The 19,819-nt window shown below is 44.2% G+C and overlaps 1 protein-coding gene across 1 annotated transcript in view; it reads right to left on the bottom strand.

Moving 5' to 3' along the window:
• The window catches only part of LOC126263527 (uncharacterized), a 203,251-nt gene extending 188,657 nt beyond the window's left edge, over positions 1 to 14,594 (bottom strand). Inside the window, exon 1 of the mRNA XM_049960621.1 lies at positions 14,228 to 14,594. The gene's annotated coding sequence lies outside the window, so the exon portion shown is untranslated. The remainder of the gene's footprint in view (positions 1 to 14,227) is intronic.
• Positions 14,595 to 19,819: the final 5,225 nt, after the last annotated feature.

The raw sequence follows: 19,819 nt of genomic DNA, 5'->3' as shown, positions 1-19,819 counted from the left end.
TTTGGAACCTTCCGTTCCTCTAGAGACTTGCGGTACACGGCTGTCAGAAGGGGGGCAAGTTCTTTCGCGTACTCTGTGTAGAATCGAATTGGTATCCCGTCAGGTCCAGTGGACTTTCCTCTGTTGAGTGATTCCAGTTGCTTTTCCTATTCCTCGGACACTTATTTCGATGTAAGCCATTTTTTCGTTTGTGCGAGGATTTAGAGAAGGAACTGCAGTGCAGTCTTCCTCTCAGAAACAACTTTGGAAAAAGGTGTTTAGTATTTCAGCTTTACGCGTGTCATCCTCTGTTTCAACGCCATCATCATCCAGGGGTGCCTGGATATGCTGTTTCGAGCCACTTACTGATTTAACGTAAGACCAGAACTTCCTAGCCGGCCGCGGTGGTCTCGCGGTTCTAGGCGCGCAGTCCGGAACCGTGGGACTGCTACGGTCGCAGGTTCGAATCCTGCCTCGGGCATGGATGTGTGTGATGTCCTTAGGTTAGTTAGGTTTAACTAGTTCTAAGTTCTAGGGGACTGATAACCACAGCAGTTGAGTCCCATAGTGCTCAGAGCCATTTGAACCATAGAACTTCCTAGGATTTTCTGTCAAGTCGGTACATAGAATTTTACTTTCAAATTCACTGAACGCTTCACGCATAGTCCTCCTTACGCTAACTTTGACATCGTATAGCTTCTGTTTGTCTGAGAGGTTTTGGCTGCGTTTAAACTTGGAGTGAAGCTCTCTTTGCTTTCGAAGTAGTTTCCTAACTTTGTTGTTGAACCACGGTGGGTTTTTCCCGTCCCTCACAGTTTTATTCGGCACGTACCTGTCTAAAACGCATTTTACGATTGCCTTGAACTTTTTCCATAAACACTCAACATTGTCAGTGTCGGAACAGAAATTTTCGTTTTGATCTGTTAGGTAGTCTGAAATCTGCCTTCTATTACTCTTGCTAAACAGATAAACCTTCCTCCCTTTTTTTATATTCCTATTAACTTCCATATTCAGGGATGCTGCAACGGCCTTATGATCACTGATTCCCTGTTCTGCACTTAGGCTCTGTTTGTTATCAGTAGGTCCAAGATGTTATCTCCACGAGTCGGTTCTCTGTTTAATTGCTCGAGGTAATTTTCGGATAGTGCACTCAGTGTAATGTCACTCGATGCTCTGTCCCTACCACCCGTCCTAAACATCTGAGTGTCCCAGTCTATATCTGGTAAATTGAAATCTCCACCTAAGACTATAACATGCTGAGAAAATTTATGTGAAATATATTCCAAATTTTCTCTCAGTTGTTCTGCCACTAATGCTGCTGAGTCGGGAGGTCGGTAAAAGGAGCCAACTATTAACCTAGCTCGGTTGTTGAGTGTAACCTCCACCCATAATAATTCACAGGAACTATCCACTTCTACTTCACTACAGGATAAACTACTACTAACAGCGACAAACACGCCACCACCGGTTGCATGCAATCTATCCTTCCTAAACACCGTCCGTGCCTTTGTAAAAATTTCGGCAGAATTTATCTCTGGCTTCAGCCAGCTTTCGGTACCTATAACGATTTCAACTCCGGTGCTTTCTATCAGCGCTTGAAGTTCCGGTACTTTACCAACGCAGCTTCGACAGTTTACAATTACAATACCGATTGCTGCTTGGTCCCCACACGTCCTGACTTTGCCCCGTTGTGCGGCTGTAGCCAGGCCGGAAACCTTTTCACATGAATCACGTGAGTACAAATGACAACTCCGGCAATACACTGCCCTTTTATACCTCGTGTACGCGATACAATCTCCATCTGCATATATGCGTCATTGCTATTGCTTGACTTTTTGTCACCTGTGTAGAACTTTGTGACTACTGCCAACCGCTTCACTGAACAGCGCTTGATGGCGTTGCGGGCACGTGACTTAATACTGAAAGAGAAGACGAGTGGCAAATCATCATTGCAGCGACGATACGAGCTGCAAATGGGGAAATACACCTACATGAGCGACTGGGAACGACTATCATGGAAATAGTGGAGCTGGGCGGCTGTTCGCGTGTGACTGTTATCAGCAGAGTTCCGATTTTTGCATGTCAGTGCATATAAACTGTTGTGGCGTAACAAGCTAGTCACGCCACACTGGGAAGGAAGCCGAAAGGCACGCGTACACACACGCCGACTGGCGTCAAGTCTGGAACAGGATAAGTTATGACTGCTATAAAGAAAATACGTAGCTTTGGAATATACTTAACTTTTAATGCTTCCTTTGGTACATCTCTCTTAACTATACAAATGAGACTCGTAAGATACATGCACTGATACAATTGGCGCCTTGCTAAGTCGTAGCCATTAACTTAGCTGAAGGCTATTCTAACTGTCTCTCGGCAAATGAGAGCAAAGGCTTCGTCAGTATAGTCGCTAGCAACGTCGTCGTACAACTGGGGCGAGTACTCGTACGTCTCTCGAGACCTGCCGTGTGGTGGCGCTCGGTCTGCGATCACACAGTGGCGACACGCGGGTCCGACATGTACTAATGGACCGCGGCCGATTTAAGCTACCACCTAGCAAGTGTGGTGTCTGGCAGTGACACCACATAAACGAATATGCAGAGTGAAAATTATTAAAACCGACAAACTCCGGGAGGTTGCACGGGGCACCAAAACAACAATTTTTCTGTAATATCATTAGTTACCTTTCAACATTTTTTAATCCGGCAGAGCGCGTTATCGCTTTCTGCGATCGTGCAGTTGTGCATAATTTAGGGATGAATAAGACGAATGTAAGAAATGTTCTGCATGAGCAATTGGTAATCAATTTGACTTCACTGCGTATGCGTAACCTGGGACCAGATGATTATCACTCACAGCCCAGCTTCTGCAGCGGTACTTGGAACAGTGTCCTATTTGTCCTACATTTGTGTCCTCTGTGCTGTTTTCGTCGTCGCCGGCGAATGCTGGTTTACAAATCAATAGTCAATGTGGATGGCACTCTTGGTGCTCCGACATCTTCTGCGAAGGGTAAAAAGAACGAAATAAGAGGAGTAGGTAAAACTACTCAATTTGTTCTTATTCATGGACCTACTTTATTTTGTGGTGCGAGGTTAAATTTTTCTTTAATGAAAGTTTCTTCTTCTTCCAGTTTGGGTAACGGATGGCTAACTGTAGCTTTCGTTGCTTGTAACAATGCAGGAAGAGCCGGTTTGGAAACCTCTGAAAGTCGGGAAATCTTGGCTTACCGTACTATACCTGTTTCTGAGATTATTATTGCTAGTGAGAGTTCCTACCTTTTTCCGCACGGGAGTTTGTCTTTGCCTTGTTGTAGACGTTGTAAGATAAATTCTGATTCCAGCGTTCACTTATGGGTGAAGGCTAGTGGTCCTTCGTCATTGGAAGATTGTCGAATTGTGGGTGATTGTACTTTATATAATCATTGAATGCAGTTCTCAAAAACGGCCCTTTTAAGGGCCACAAATACTACACATTGATCTTGCCAAAAGCCGAGAAGCGATTCTTCTTAGTGTTGTAGCTCTCTGAGGCACTCTGGGATGCTCCCTGGGGTACTCTGGGATGCTCAATATATGTCGAGCACAGTCTCTGATTGGTTGTTATGTTTTTGGCGCGCGATTCAAAGTGAATAAAGCAACGTTCGGGTGTGGTGGAGTCTTCTACATCCACAATTCGCATGTTTTGAAAGAGGTTAATCCACACGCCACATTGACTCGCGGTCATCAAGTGCGGTTCTCCGTGAATGTGTGGGCAGGTGTTGTTGGGCCATATCTCCTACCTATGCCATTAAATGACAGCCATTGTTCATATTTCCTGTGGTGTCACAGCCAGACACCACACGTCCTAGGTGGTAGCTTAAATCGGCCGCGGTCCTGTAGTACATGTCGGACCCGCGTGTCGCCACTGTGTGATCGCAAACCTAGCGCCACCACAAGGCAGGTCTCGAGAGACTGACTCGAACTCAGCCCAGTTGTACGGACGACAGAGCTAGCGACTAGACGTACGAAGCCTTTCTCTCTCATTAGCCGAGAGACAGAATAGCCTTCAGCTAAGTTAATGGCTACGAACTAGCAAGGCGCCATTAGCCTTACAGTGATTGTAATTAGAGTCTCACTTGTGTTCACCATAGAGATGTACAAGAAGACATTAAAGATAAGTATATGAGAAGCTCCGTTCTTTTCTTCATAGCATTAATTACGTATCCTGTTCCAGTACTTCACGCCCGTCTGCGTTACTCTCGCGTGCCCTTTAAGTCACCTCTATCTACAAGGTGTTGGCCCAGCTGCCGACACATCATTTCCTCGCCGGGGCACTGCCAGAGTTGTTGGATGACGTGCCGCTCGCTACAGACAGTGCATGCGGTTCCAGTATGGCGGAGCGCCGGCACATGTCGGTCGCCCTGTGCGTCGATTCTTGAACCGACGGTTTCCAAAAAAGTGGTTTCGCAGTGGTGGTCCTGCACAACGACCTACCCGACACTCTGGTTTGACCCCTCTGGACTTTCCTCTGTGAGCAGATGTGCGTAACCTTGTTTACAAAACCTGGGCAATAGCGGCAGCAGTAGCAATTACGGATATTCATGTAGCCTTTAACCGTGCTAGACAGCACATGACCCACCGGTGTTACTCTATTCAGAAGTCAATGCAGGCATTTTTGAATATCCAAGTTAACTGAAGTAACTGTGTTGTATTTATGTTGTTACGTCTTGGTAATAAAGAATTAAAACTTGTTTGTACTATTTCCTGTTTAAAAATCTTTAACATAATGCAGCGCTTCAGCAACTGAGTTATTCAGACAGCAAGAAGTTCAGCCTTCAGTTGCAAGGTAAAATTTTTTTAGTTTACCTAGTTTCGATGTCAACAATGGCATCTCCTTCAAAACAAAAATTAAATTTTTTTGAGGGCCAAACGTTGCCCCTCAAAATATCTGTTGGTAGCGCCGATCGCCGATTACGACAGCATTTCCCTTTACAGTTCTCCACCCACCACAAAGACCGATCTTGTCATCCAGATTTTTGTTCATCAGTTTCAGCAACTGTTTCTGAAGAATGTCGATCTGAAGAAACAGCACACTAGATGCGTTAAAAACTGTGTTTTCTAACGCAAGTGGTGTGTTACTTCTTCACATGGCATATCTTGTTATTCTATTCACATCACCACCCCCAAGTGCATTCGGACTTCTTTGTGCCACCTACACTTGCTTCACACAGTCAAAGAGAAAGACTGGACGCGAAGAAAGCTCAAAAAGTAATAACACTCCTTCACACAGTGAAAGTAAAATTATGTGTTACTACAATTTCAAAACAACAATTTCAAGTATTTACCAAAAATTGCGAAAAATATGTAATATAGAATAAACATATCGGCACTCGATATTGTCAGTTCGATGTCGATATATTGATACATCCGGGAAAAATACACCGCCGATATATATTGATATTTTTCGGAAAAACCAATCAATTAGCAATGTCTTGCGTGAGTGGCTGTGGTTCATTTTGATCGAAAGCTTATTCGAAATCTAAAATCACCAGTGTTCGCGGACTTTTATTTTTACATCTGCGACATACTCTGCAGCTAACGGTGCATGGCACAACGTACTTCTAGTACCACCCTCCTCCCTGTTCCACTTTCGAATAGCGCATGGGAAGAATGATTGCCGGTAAGCCTCTGTATTGCCTCTAATTTCTCGAATTTCCTCGTCATGGTCATTTCGAGAAACGTATGTGGGAGGAAGTAATATGTTGTCCAACTCTTCCCGGAATTTGTTCTCTCTCGAAATTTCAACAGCGAGCGTCTCCGTGAAGCAAAGCGCCTCTGTTGCGGCGCCTGCCACTGGAGCTTGCCGCGTGGTTAGAGGCGCCATGTCACGGATAGCGCGGCCGCTCCCGCCGGAGGTTCGAGTCCTCTCTCGGGCAAGGGTGTGTGTGTTGTTCTTAGAATAAGTCTAGGGACCGATGACCTCAGCAGTTTAGTCCCTTAGAAAGTCACACACATTTGAACATTTTCATGAGTTTGTTGAGCATTTCTGTAACAAAGTTGCGCGGTCACAGCAATCCCGTGACGAAACGCGCCGCTCTTCGTCGGATCTTCTCTCTCTCTTTTCTACCAGTACTACCTGGTGAGTATCCCATACCGATGAATAGTGCTCAGGAATCGGTCGAATAAGCGCCTTATAAGCCACTTCCTTCGTGGCTGAATTACATTGCCTTAAGATTCTTCCTATGTATCTCAGTCTGGCATCTGCTTTCCCCACCGTTTGTTTTATGTGGTCATTCCACTTGAAGGTCGTTGCTTTGGACAGTTACTGCTAGGTATTTTACGGTAGATACTTCTATCGCTTTGAGTCTTGTCCCGCAGTTACGCAGGGTAAGCCATCGTTAATCGGATTTGGCAGGTTAATGTTTAAGGGGTGGCCAGATGCCCTTCCTGTCGCCACCCCGTACCCCCCGGGACGGAATGTGTGAACCCCAAGTCGAGTGTAATCCATGGAATAGTGCGAATGTGTTCAGATGTCTGCGTGCCGTGTAACTGAGGCGGAACATGGGGACCAGCCCGGTATTCACCTAGCGGCATGTGGAAAACCGCCTAAAACCCGCATCCAAGCTGCCCGGCACATCGGCCCTCGTCGTTAATCTGCCGGGCAGATGTCTGCGTGCAGTGTAACTGAGGCGGAACATGGGGACCAGCCCGGTATTTACCTAGCGGCATGCGGAAAACCGCCTAAAAACCACATCCAAGCTGCCCGGCACATCGGCCCTCGTCGTTAATGAGCCGGGCAGATGTCTGCGTGCCGTGTAACTGAGGCGGAACATGGGGACCAGCGCGGTATTTACCTAGCGGGATGTGGAAAACCGCCTAAAAACCACATCCAAGCTGCACGGCACATCGGCCCTCGTCGTTAATCCGCCGGGCAGATTCGATCTGGGGCCGGCGCGCCTACCCAAGTCCAGGAAGCAGCGCGTTAGCGCTCTCAGCTACCCTGGCGGGTATTTTACGGTACATACTGTTTCTACTAATTTATCAGTACTGTAGTTGCACAGCAGTGAATTTCTTTTCTAATGTATGCGCAAAATGTTGCGTTTATTTACGTTCAGGATCGAGTGCCACAGCCTGCAACACACATCAAACCTCTGTACATTAGAGTAATGAACTCTAGAGTAGATACAGTCTTCTGGCGTTGCTACATTCTTACAGACTAGTGCAGCATCTGCAAACAGTCTTGAGAAGCTTCCGACGCATTCAGCTAGATCATTTACATACACTGTGAGCAGTAACGGTCCTGTCGCACTTCCTTGGAGTACTCCGCAAATTACCTTTGCATCTGTCGGTTTTGTTCCGTTAAGAGCGACGTGCTGAGTTCTGTCTGTAAGGAAGTCTTGAATCCAGTCGCAGATCTGGTGCGATAGTCAGGAAGCTCGACTTTTTCGCTAAACAGGAGCACTGGACAGCGTCAGATGGCTTCCAGAAGTCAAGGAACACGACATCAATCTGAGCACCGTTGTCTACAGCGCTGTGGATCTCATGGACGAACAGAACGAGCTGTGTTTCGCAAGATCTCTGTTTGTGGAATCCATGTTGATTTATACAGACGAGATTTTCGTTCTCCAGAAACGTCACAATCTTGAACATAAAGCATGTCCCATAATTCTACAACAAATTCAAGGGCTGTTCAGAAAGTAGGGAACGTTTTGGCATTTAAACAAAACTAAGTACAAGAAATACATTTTATTATATACTGGGTGATCAAAAAGTCAGTATAAATTTGAAAACTGAATAAATCACGGAACAATGTAGATAGAGAGGTACAAATTGACACACATGCTTTGAATTACATGGGGTTTTATTAGAACCAAAAAAAATACAAACGTTCAAAAAATGTCCTACAGATGGCGCTTCATCTGATCAGAATAGCAATAATTAGCATAAAGTAAAACAAAGCAAAGATGATGTTCTTTACAGGAAATGCTCAATATGTCCACCATCATTCCTCAACAATAGCTGTAATCAAGGAATAATGTTGTGAACAGCACTGTAAAGCATGTCCGGTGTTATGGTGAGGCATTGGCGTCGGATGTTGTCTTTCAGCATCCCTAGAGATGTCGGTCGATCACCATACACTCGCGACTTCAGGTAACCCCAAAGCCAATAATCGCACGGACTGACGTCTGGGGACCTGGGAGGCCAAGCATGACGGAAGTGGCGGCTGAGCAAACGATCATCACCAAACGACTCGCGCAAGAGATCTTTCACGCGTCTAGCAATATGGGGTGGTTCTAATAAAACCCCATGTCATTCCAAGCCTGTGTGTCAATTTGTACCTCTCTATCTACATTATTCCGTGATTTATTCAGTTTTCAAATTTATACTGACTTTTTGATCACCCTGTACATCTGAAAGAGCGACCGACATACTACTTTTCCACATAGTCACCAAACACATTGAGGCACGTATCATAGCGGTGGACGAGCTAAATGGTTCAAATGGCTCTGAGCACTATGGGACTCAACATCTTAGGTCATAAGTCCCCTAGAACTTAGAACTACTTAAACCTAACTAACCTAAGGACATCACACACACCCATGCCCGAGGCAGGATTCGAACCTGCGACCGCAGCAGTCCCGCGGTTCCGGACTGCAGCGCCAGAACCGCTAGACCACCGCGGCCGGCGGTGGACGAGCTGTGAAAGACCTTTGTCATAAAATTCTGCTGCCTGAGACTTCAGCCAGTGAGTCACGCCCGCCTGGAGTTCCGTGTTGTCATCAAAGCACTTACGAAAGATTAGGTACTACAAACGGAAAAAACTTAAAGGCATCTAAAACCTGTACGACTATACAGCTAATTACACAAAGGAAGACTGGAGACAGCTGGGTAAGTATGGCAGAAGTAACGTATGGTCGGGAAATGCCGTGTAATTCAAGGCCAATTGTATTTGGAATTTTTTTACACTACGATTCCATTTGCTAAAAGTAGTCAGAAGCTCTGACAGGAAACTACGGCTACGTGGCTGTCGCATGTTTGAATACCATTCCTGTTACAGACGAAGTGCTGGTTGCATAAATGGGATCGGTAGGGGCAGCTGAATCGCCGTCTGTACATGGAGAAATATCTCTGACATTAGTTTAATATGTGTGAAATACAAACTTGGTCAGCTAGAACATTACGACCATCTACCTAATAGCCGGTATATCCACGTTTGGCACGGATAACAGCGGCGACGTGTCACGGCACAGAAGCAATGACGCCTTGGTAGGTAGCTGGAGGGAGCTGGCACCATACCTGCTCACACGAGTCACCGAATTCCCATGAATTGCGAGGAGGGGAGCGGCGAGTTCTGCTGCTACGTTCATCCACATCCCAGATGTGTTCGATCGGGTTGAGATCGGGCAGGGGGCCAGCACATCACTTGGTACTCGGCAGTGCGTTCCGCGAACCACTCCGTCACACTCTTGGCTCTATCTTGTTGAATAATACCACTGCCATCAGGGAACATGATCGTCATGAAGCGGTGTACGTGGTCTGCAACCAGTGTACGATACTCTTTGGCCATTAGGGTGTCTTGCACGAGCTGCACTGGACCCGTGGGTGCCCACGGGAATGTTCCCCAGAGCGTAATGGAGAAACCGCCAACTTGTCCCCATCCCGTACTACAGGTGTCAAGGAGCTCTTCCCCTGGAAGACGACGACGTGATGAAGAAAGTATTGGAATTCACAAGACCATGGAACGTGTAACGCCGGAAATGCATATCCTCCTATTTCCATCTATTGTACTGCAAATTTTTTTCCTTATTTTGTTACCTGAATATATGACATTTCTGTGCCTTTATATATTGTAATTGTTTTACTATTTGTATATATATATATATATATATATATATATATATATATATATATATATGCATTTATGTCGATGTATTTGTTTCGTAAATATTATTTGTATTTTTACGCTGGGTCTTGCCTAGGGAAAACTGCTATCGAACGATTACATCGATAGGTCGTGTGAAGAATCAAAGAGTGTAGGATCTTTGGTAGTGTTAACTCTGCCGCGTGGAGCGCGGGCAGAGCATTAGGGAGTCTGGCTGGAGTAGCGAGTGGAGCAGGTGTGTTGTGTGACGCTCCCGCGAGTTGCCGCGCTTTCGGGGTTTAGCAGCATGTAATTGCGCTCGACTTGCGATGATAGTTTCTGACATGGTGTCGCGGACGGGAAGCATTAGCTGGCGCACATCAATAGCCCGTTTCGCCTGGTGACCGTGTCGAGAAGAAGACGCGCCAGCATCCAGCTTCTGCAACAGCGACGGCCGACAATGAGTGACTGTCGCCACCTCCTCGATCGACGGCTTCAAACCTTCAATCAACCAACAAGGAAGACTAAAAGCACGTAAAGTTTCAGAACTGTATGGCAGATCTCAGCTTTTCAAACTGTTCCATTTGCCTCGCAAAATTACAGCAACTTAGCATGAACCTTTGTTGCTCATTGTCCCAATTGCATTGCCAAGCAGGGTCCCTTCCTTTTCCGAAATGAACCCGAGTGTCGTTGAAATTCAAACGCCAGCATTAAAATAATATAATTAGATTTCACTGCTTTAATTTCAAAGTTCAGTTAAAGTATTCATAGCTGGCTACAATATTTAGATTACACGAGCACAAATTAAGAGTGCGAGTTTTGTTAGCATATTTTAGCTTACCTGTGACTGCAGCTCAGCTTGGTACGTACTAAATTTTACTATTGTTAATTGTTCAGAATCATTTAATTCAAGTTCAAAGTTAAATCTCTTGTTTCTAAATTGCGTAGAGTCAAGTTGCTTTTGAAATGATTGTTGAGGTAGTCCAAGACTAACCGTATTTTATTGGATTTCGATGTGCTTCAGAAAGAAAGCTCACTATTAACTTCAGTCACTAAATTAACTTTCGATTTTCCGGTTTTATTAATTCTGTTGCTAAATTAAGTCAGAGTGTAGCGAAATTTATTACTTCTGACAAACTTTCAGTTTTCACACTACACGTGTCAACCTTCAGTTGCCACGCTTCTAGTGCTAATTATATGTGTAATAACCTTTCTTTTTCAGTTACTATAGTAATTGTCCTTAGGACTGGCGACCGTGATTTCCCCCAAATCTCAAATATCTAATTACCTCTAGTGAATTGTTAACGTAACGGCCGCACATTTACTTTCTTTATTAACTTTACCCCTTTTCAAAATTAATTTCCACCAGTTTCGTTTGCATTTTTCCTTTCATTTAGATGTAACCCTTTCCTCCCTCTTTACCGACAGATTAACTTCGGTGACGATTGCTTTCCCAAATTTCCATTAGGTACACGCGGTTTAATTTTTCACTGTCATTAAGGTCGATAAGTGAGGGGGAGGTTACAAACGCTGTGCCACTGCATCAACGTCCAGCGCCGACGGTCACAGTCGTAGTTGCCAGTGTCGTGGTGTTAAGATTGGCACATGTATATGTTGTCGGCTGCTGAGGTCCAATCTTAGGAGCGTCCAGTGTACTTTGTGTTCAGACACGCTAGTACTCTGCCCAACAGTAAAGTCTGCCCAGCCTAAGACAAGCGACATCTGTAATGTGAGGTGGCCGCCTAACCCCCCGACGCCTTGACTTGGTTTCACCTTGGTTTAGCCACTTGTTGAAGACACCACAGAACTTACCGAACGCATGATAAGTCTTGCAGTTCCCGAAATCCTCGTGCTGAGCCTTGTAATGCCACTTCCTCGGACGAGAAATGAAAATCAAAAATTAGCTGCAAAACTCCCATAGATTTCCCCAAAACAAGTTCCAAATTCCATGAAAAATGAACAAGTAAACAAATTTCCAGTTAACACTATTAGGATATTAACCAGTAATTGAATCGGGAATCTAATACTTAGTAATTTATTAACATATGAAAGAAAGATAGGATTCCAGTAAAATAAAACTCAAAATTCAAAATCATAGTAAATCGCAAAATCATTATAATTAAAATTCGCAAAGTAGAACCAACGTTCCCAAAGAATACTCCGTGTGAGTACTCTTTGAGATTCGTGAGTAATGGCTAAGGATAATTCAATCCATTGATACTACGTTACGAGAGTTAGCCGAAGCAGGTCATACTTTTGAATCCCCGTATATGTAGGCGCAATTAGATTGTTTTTTCAGAATTGATTATTGCGATCTACTATGACGCAGTGAAACGATACTTTGACTTCAAATATTACGTTATTTAGAATTCAGATGGAGGACTTGCATATACTAGACAGAAGTGACTTTTAATTAGATAACCTGAAGTTAACACTATTTAGGAAGTGAACACAGATAGATAATTTCATTGGTAGTAACTAATGGACTATGGAACTTGGCGATAGTTACGAAGCATATAATTTATAATTCCCCCCAACACCTGGGAAAGCTTCTTCCTCACGGCTCTGTTAGGAAGTGACTAATACTGTGTAATAAACTAGCATATCGTATCAATTCACGCATTTATCATTCAAGTTTTACAATATTATTTATAGAGATAACGTGCTGCGATATTATTTGACTGAAGCGCTCGGCGCTTATATAGAAACTCCTTGACGTTGTTGTTATTGTTGTTGTTGTGGTCTTCAGTCCTGAGACTGGTTTGATGCAGCTCTCCATGCTACTCTATCCTGTGCAAGCTTCTTCATCTCCCAGTACCTACTGCAATCTACATCCTTCTGAATCTGCTTAGTGTAGTCATCTCTTGGTCTCCCTCTACGATTTTTACCCTCCACGCTGCCCTCCAATGCTAAATTTGTGATCCCTTGATGCCTCAAAACATGTCCTACCAACCGATCCCTTCTTCTAGTCAAGTTGTGCCACAAACTTCTCTTCTCCCCAATCCTATTCAATACCTCCTCATTAGTTACGTGATCTACCCACCTTATCTTCAGCATTATTCTGTAGCACCACATTTCGAAAGCTTCTATTCTCTTCTTGTCCAAACTGGTTAGCGTCCATGTTTCACTTCCATACATGGCTACACTCCATACAAATACTTTCAGAAACGACTTCCTGACACTTAAATCTATACTCGATGTTAACAAATTTCTCTTCTTCAGAAACGATTTCCTTGCCATTGCCAGTCTGCATTTTATATCCTCTCTACTTCGACCATCATCAGTTATTTTACTCCCTAAATAGCAAAACTCTTTTACTACTTTAAGTGTCTCATTTCCTAATCTAATTCCCTCAGCATCACCCGATTTAATTTGACTACATTCCATTATCCTCGTTTTGCTTTTGTTGATGTTCATCTTATATCCTCCTTTCAAGACACTGTCCATTCCGTTCAACTGCTCTTCCAAGTCCTTTGCTGTCTCTGACAGAAGTACAATGTCATCGGCAAACCTCAAAGTTTTTACTTCTTCTCCATGAATTTTAATACCTACTCCAAATTTTTCTTTTGTTTCCTTTACTGCTTGCTCAATATACAGATTGAATAACATCGGGGAGAGGCTACAACCCTGTCTCACTCCTTTCCCAACCACTGCTTCCCTTTCATGCCCCTCGACTCTTATAACTGCCATCTGGTTTCTGTACAAATTGTAAATAGCCTTTCGCTCCCTGTATTTTACCCCTGCCACCTTCAGAATTTGAAAGAGAGTATTCCAGTTAACGTTGTCAAAAGCTTTCTCTAAGTCTACAAATGCTAGAAACGTAGGTTTGCCTTTTCTTAATCTTTCTTCTAAGATAAGTCGGACGTTAGGAATTAATAACACTGTTACGACTGATTATAGATTTGAGATTACAACCAGTCTATAGGGAATTTGGTGTCGCTGGAACTAATTTGAACTTATCATTAATATTTAAATAGCAACCGATAAGCCATCGATTATAAACGATTTAATTACGACATTTGGTGAAGTAAATATCTCGCACAAGTCGCGAGTTCAGTTAATCAGTTTTCTTTTTGTAACGTCGGTACCGATACATAGGAGAGAACAATCTCATTGCTCTACCACTGAGTGTTAGCCAAGACCGAAGATCCGAAGATTACGTTACAGCCTCCGGTCCATCACAATCTGTCCCCGGTCATACTAAGATGGATCGCGCGCCTTGCCCTTTCTACTCACGGACAGCACCGTGCGTGTGACTGACTAGGGGTTGTTCGCCGCTAAGTGACGCTACTATAGCCTGGATGGGTTTGTGCCGATAGTAGGTCGGTAGTCATAATGATCAGTGTATGCAGCCAGTGCGTAAGCAGGTGAAGCCGCAGATAGAGAGCTAGTGCAGGAATGAGAATGTACGCACCTGTTCTCGTCCTCCTCCCCGATGGGGTCGAGGTGTGAGGCCAGCCCCCAGTGGTAGGGGAAGAAGGCCTCGCAGCCCACCACGGCCGTCACGCCGAACTCGGGGATGAGGTCCTCCTCCTCCTCTTCCTCTTCTTCCTCCTCCTCCTCCTCCTCCTCTTCTTCTTCCTCGTCCTCCTCCTCGTCCCCCTCATGTCGCACGTCTCGGTCTCGTTCCTCCGCGTCCAGCCCTACACTTGCTTCTCCGTCTACCTGCGGCCCTCTGCTCTCGTCAACCTCGTCCTCTGCGACGCCACCGCCAGTGCCGAACACGAGGCTGTCCAGCCGGTTGACGGGCCCGGTGGCCGCCTCCGAGGGCTGCGGCAGGGGCGGCGGAGGCGGCGGGGGCGGAGGCCTCTTCTTGCGGGAGCGCGGCTTGGGCGGCAGCGCCGGCGCCACGGCCTCCGAGGACGCCTCGCACGCCTCCTGCACAGGGGGCGTGGTCAGCTGTACGACCTGCCTGCTTCAGTGCTCACAATACCACCTCAACCAGTGACCCTCTCCCAGTTCCTTTGCGCTTATAGGATACATGGTCAGTTTCCAGCCATCTCTTTTCTAAAGCAGTACGACGCAAAACGTGAAAAAATCGACTTCGAAGACCTAAAGATTTCCGAATACTATTATGTACAAAACATTTCAGGCTTTTGAGCACAGCTTCCGGACAGAATTTTTTTTTTCCACCTAAAGCGAAGAAAATGATGTATTTCATGTCTATACTACTGGCCATTAAAATTGCTACACCACGAAGCTGACGTGCTACAGACGCGAAATTTAACCGACAAGAAGAAGATGCTGTGATATGCAAATGATTAGCTTTTCAGAGCATTCACACAAGGTTGGCGCCGGTGGCGACACCTAAAACGTGCTGACATTAGGAAAGTTTCCAACCGATTTCTCATACAAAAAACGGCAGTTGACCGGCGTTGCCTGGTGAAACGTTGTTGTGATGCCTCGTGTAAGGAGGAGAAATGCGTACCACCACATTTCCGACTTTGATAAAGGTCGCATTGTAGCCTATCGCGATTGCGGTTTATCGTATCGCGACATTGCTGCTCGCGTTGGTCGAGATCCAATGACTGTTAGCAGAATATGGAATCGGTGGGTTCAGGAGGGTAATACGGAACGCCGTGCTGGATCCCAACGGCCTCGTATCACTAGCAATCGAGATGACAGGCAGCTTATCCGCATGGCTGTAACGATTCGTGCAGCCACGTCTCGATCCCTGAGTCACAGATGGGAACGTTTCCAAGACAACAACCATCTGCACGAATAGTTCGACGACGTTTGCAGCAGCATGGACAATCAGCTCGGAGACCATGGCTGCGGTTCCCCTTCACGCTGCATCACAGACAGGAGCGCCTGCGATAGTGTACTCAACGACGAACGTGGGTGCACGAATGGCAAAACGTCATTTTTTCGGATGAATCCAGGTTCTGTTTACAGCATCATGATGATCGCATCCGTGTTTGGTGACATCGCGGTGAACGCACATTGGAAGCGTGTAATCGTCATCGCCATACTGGCGTATCATCCGGCATGTTGGTATGGGGTGCCATTGGGTACACGTCTCGGTCACCTCTTGTTCGCATTGACAGCACTTTGAACAGTGAACGTTACATTTCAGATGTGTTACGACCCGTGGCTCTACCCGGCGAAACCCTACATTTCACCTGGATAAAGCACGACCGCATGTTGCAGGTTCTGTACGGGCCTTTCTGGATACAGAAAATGTTCGACTGCTGCCTGCCCAGCACATTCTCCAGATCTCTTCCCAATTGAAAACGTCTGGTCAATGGTGGCCGAGCAACTGGCTCGTCACAATACGCCAGTCACTACTCTTGATGAACTGTGTTATCGTGTTGAAGCTGCATGGGCAGCTGTACCTTAACACGCCATCCAAGCTATGTTTGACTCAATGCCCAAGCGCATCAAAGCCTTTATTACGGCCAGAGGTGTTTGTTCTGGGTACTGATTTCTCAGAATCTATGCACCCAAATTGCGTGAAAATGTAACCACATGTCAGTTCTAGTATGATATATTTGTCCAATGAATACCTGTTTATCATCTGCATTTCTTCTTGGTGTTGCAATTTTAATGGCCAGTAGTGTAATTATTAACGAAAATTGGGACAATAGTATACATTTCCAACTAATTTGAACAAATATTGTAGATCATTAACACAAGTATCAGATGTTCAACTTCTTGTAACAGAAATGAAATTGCTACTTTGAGAAAAAAACATATACTCTGTGGCATTTCTTGCAATTTCACTATTCTTCAACGAAAAGCCATTCAAATACTATACTAACATTCAAGAGAGAAAATGTTCACCAAGAACTTAAAATTAATTACACTGTTTAAAAAGCACTCTATCGTGTTGATACAAAATGTAGACTGCTATTTTTTCTTTTGTAGCATATTTATCAGTTTTTAAATTAATTACATTTTTTTCTTAACATAAATAATTTCAATGATCTGTTGGTGAAGATTAAAATTTGTGTGACCATTAGTAAAATGTTTTACTTCATTGTATTTCAGCACAATATATGATTTTTGATTAAGAAAAAACTAAAAAATGAAGTAGCTGAGTGTTTAGAGTACAAGCCTTGTAATTTTGAAGTCACTGGTTTCTAAGACATTAGTATAAAATTTTATTTTTTACTTTTATATGATTTCCATATTTTTTATCAAAGGGGGATATTAACTAACAAATATTGAATCATAATATTTAATATAATACCATACCATTTTTAGTTATTAATCATTTGAAACTTCGAGAATTCACAGTAAGTTAAAATTTAGCAGAAAATTGTGAAATACCATACATAAAATAAAACAGTTTTTTCTTCCTAGAGACTGAACTGTACTAACTCTCATTTAATAATCAGGAGTCTGCATTTCTGTATCAAATTAAATTACTTTCATGTGATTAGTAATTATCAAAAATGTGATTTAGTATTTGTTAATTGGCACTTCCATTCCATAATAAATATAGAATTCAAAAAAAAGATAAAAATAAAAAAAGTTGTTACCAACAAGACATAATTGAGCTACTTCGCAATCAGAAGGTTTTTTTTTTCTTTTTGATATTTGCGTCCGACTGTTTCAGGAAACTGACGTTAGGGCACTGATCTTCAGATACTGTAGATATGAAAAAAATCTAAGAGCCACTCTGTTAGGTCGTGTTGTTAGTTGCTGATGAGGCTGCTAAGTGCTGTACCACCTACTACACTCCCCTGACTTGAGCCCTCGTAAGTTCAACTCGATTTCTAAACTAAGGAAACACTTCACGGCATTCGCTTCAGAACTGCTACAAATTCGTTGGGCAATAGACCGCGCCGCTCGAAATGTCAACACAATTGGCACTGCCAAGAGCATCCTACGACTTCCACATCGCTGGCAATGGGTTATAGACAATGCTGGTGACTAATTTGAAGGTCAGTAAAACTTTGAAACACGTATCTATTTTGTACGAGCTGTAAATGAATTCAACGAGTGAGGGGACAACTGTTTTTGCACGGCCCTTCAGTGTTTTGTAAAGCTGTGTTTAATGTTACTTTGGATAACTTTGAAGCATACGATCACGGAAACGGTTGGGGGATTGTAGCTATTGTACGGTATCCAGGAGACAAAGTTTCCAGTGTTGGAGGGTTGGAGAGCCTTAATGAAAGCGACATAATTGCTCATCGGACCTTTCAAATATCTGAAATTTTCGACAGGACAAGGGCAAAGTCTTGTTTCATGTCTTCGATGCCGTTGGTTCTTCGGACAAGGAACCATAGCGAAATAAGTGAGCGTGAGTCTGCAATATTTTTGTTAAAGTTGGAGCTAATTGTGCAAAAATTAAAGTAGTGGGTGATCTCACTCGTTACTACAGAAATTAAATAAATTTTTCTTTTCCTTTCCTTATCTCTCCAGTCATAAAAAAAAAGCATTGATTCACTTATGTACTCTGTCGCGCGCTGTGTCACGCGTGATGTACAGCGCGGGTGTGCTCAATGTTCTTCCCCTATAGCCCGCGCTGATCTGTGACACGGATAACCAGCCTGTTTCGTTGGCCACGTGGAAGGGGCCATACGCCCGTTAATTCGCAGTGGAGTGCTCGGTCACGTCAATGCAACAGAAGCCGACCGGCACGGTCAGCAAGTGATGGGGAATCAGTTCTACTCTACAGAAGGGGCCAAAAAAAAGTCTCCACTGTTTAAAAGTCGATAACTGGCAAACTAATTGACGGAGCTGTCTCATCTTTGGTAGTGTAATAGTTTGTAGTTACGGCAATGCCACACAAGCGTTCTATTGCGTTGTTTTGTTTTGTCAGGTGACAGTCGCCAGATAATCAGTGTTGTGTTCGTAGTTGCACCTAGATACTCGAGTAACATGGCTGGCGCAAGGCTTACATTCGTTGAAAGGAAGTCAGTTTTGAAGTGGTATTTTAAGTACGAAAACATTAATGAGGTTCAACGGCAATGGCGAAATGAGTATCAAACAGAGCCACCGACACGTTTAACGATTCGTCGCATTAGAGACAAATTTGAAGCCAAAGTTGTGTTAAAGATGTACACAAACAACGATCTGGACGACCTGTAACAGTAACAAGTCCAGCTAACTCCCGTAGTGTGTTACAACAATTCACTCTCTCACCACAGAAGTCTCTGAAACAGTGTGCCCGTGAAACTGGAGCGAGTCGCTCAAGTGTTCGGCGAATTTTGAAGACAGCAAAGTGGAAGCGCTACATCCCACGATTGCTACTCGCAATGAAAGAGGATGACCGAGATCGAAGAATGGATTACTGCGAGTGGTTTACTAACATGGTGCGAAACGATGAAGAGTTTGCAGAGATGATTGTGTGGTCTGAAGAGGCACAGTCCAAACTCGAATGGTGGAGTAAATCGCCACAATTGCATCTACTGGGCCGCCGAAAATCCGAACGTCCGTGTTGACGAAGTCGTGAATTTGCGAGGAGTAAATTTGTGGTGCGGGTTGTCTTACCGGTGTTTGATTGAGCCATTCTTCTTTGACGACACAGTTACCGGTGAGGTGTACCTTCAGAAGTTTCAGACATCCATTTTATCTGCCATCCGAGACTTGTATGGAGACAGAACTTTCAACAAGATGGTGCCCCAGCCCACTACCAAATTCGTGTTAGGGCGTATCTCGACGAAAATCTACTAGGAAGATGGATAGGCCGTAGAGGTGCTGTGGAGTATCCACCACGTTCCCCAGACCTAACTCCTCTGGACTTTTACCTGTGGGGAACACTAAAGGACGTCGTTTATCGACAAAAGCCACGCGCATTGGATGAACTTCGAGAATCCAACGTACATTCATGTGCAAATATCCAACTGAACACGTTGCAGTTGCAGTTCGGCGGCATCGTGTGTGTGTGGATGTTAATGGTGACCATTTCGAATACCTACAGTGATATCTTTAAGTTGGACTTTAAACTAAACTTTCCCCAAAAATGAGACAACTCCGTCAATTAGTTTGCAAGTTATGGACTTTTAAACAGTGGATACATTTTTTGGACCCCTCTGTATGAGCTTCGCCACACAGG

Source organism: Schistocerca nitens, chromosome 6 (assembly GCF_023898315.1).
Source record: "Schistocerca nitens isolate TAMUIC-IGC-003100 chromosome 6, iqSchNite1.1, whole genome shotgun sequence".
In the NCBI taxonomy this organism is placed as follows: Eukaryota; Metazoa; Arthropoda; class Insecta; order Orthoptera; family Acrididae; genus Schistocerca; species Schistocerca nitens.
Note: the sequence above shows the minus strand (reverse complement) of the source record. Positions and strands in the feature narration are given on the sequence as shown.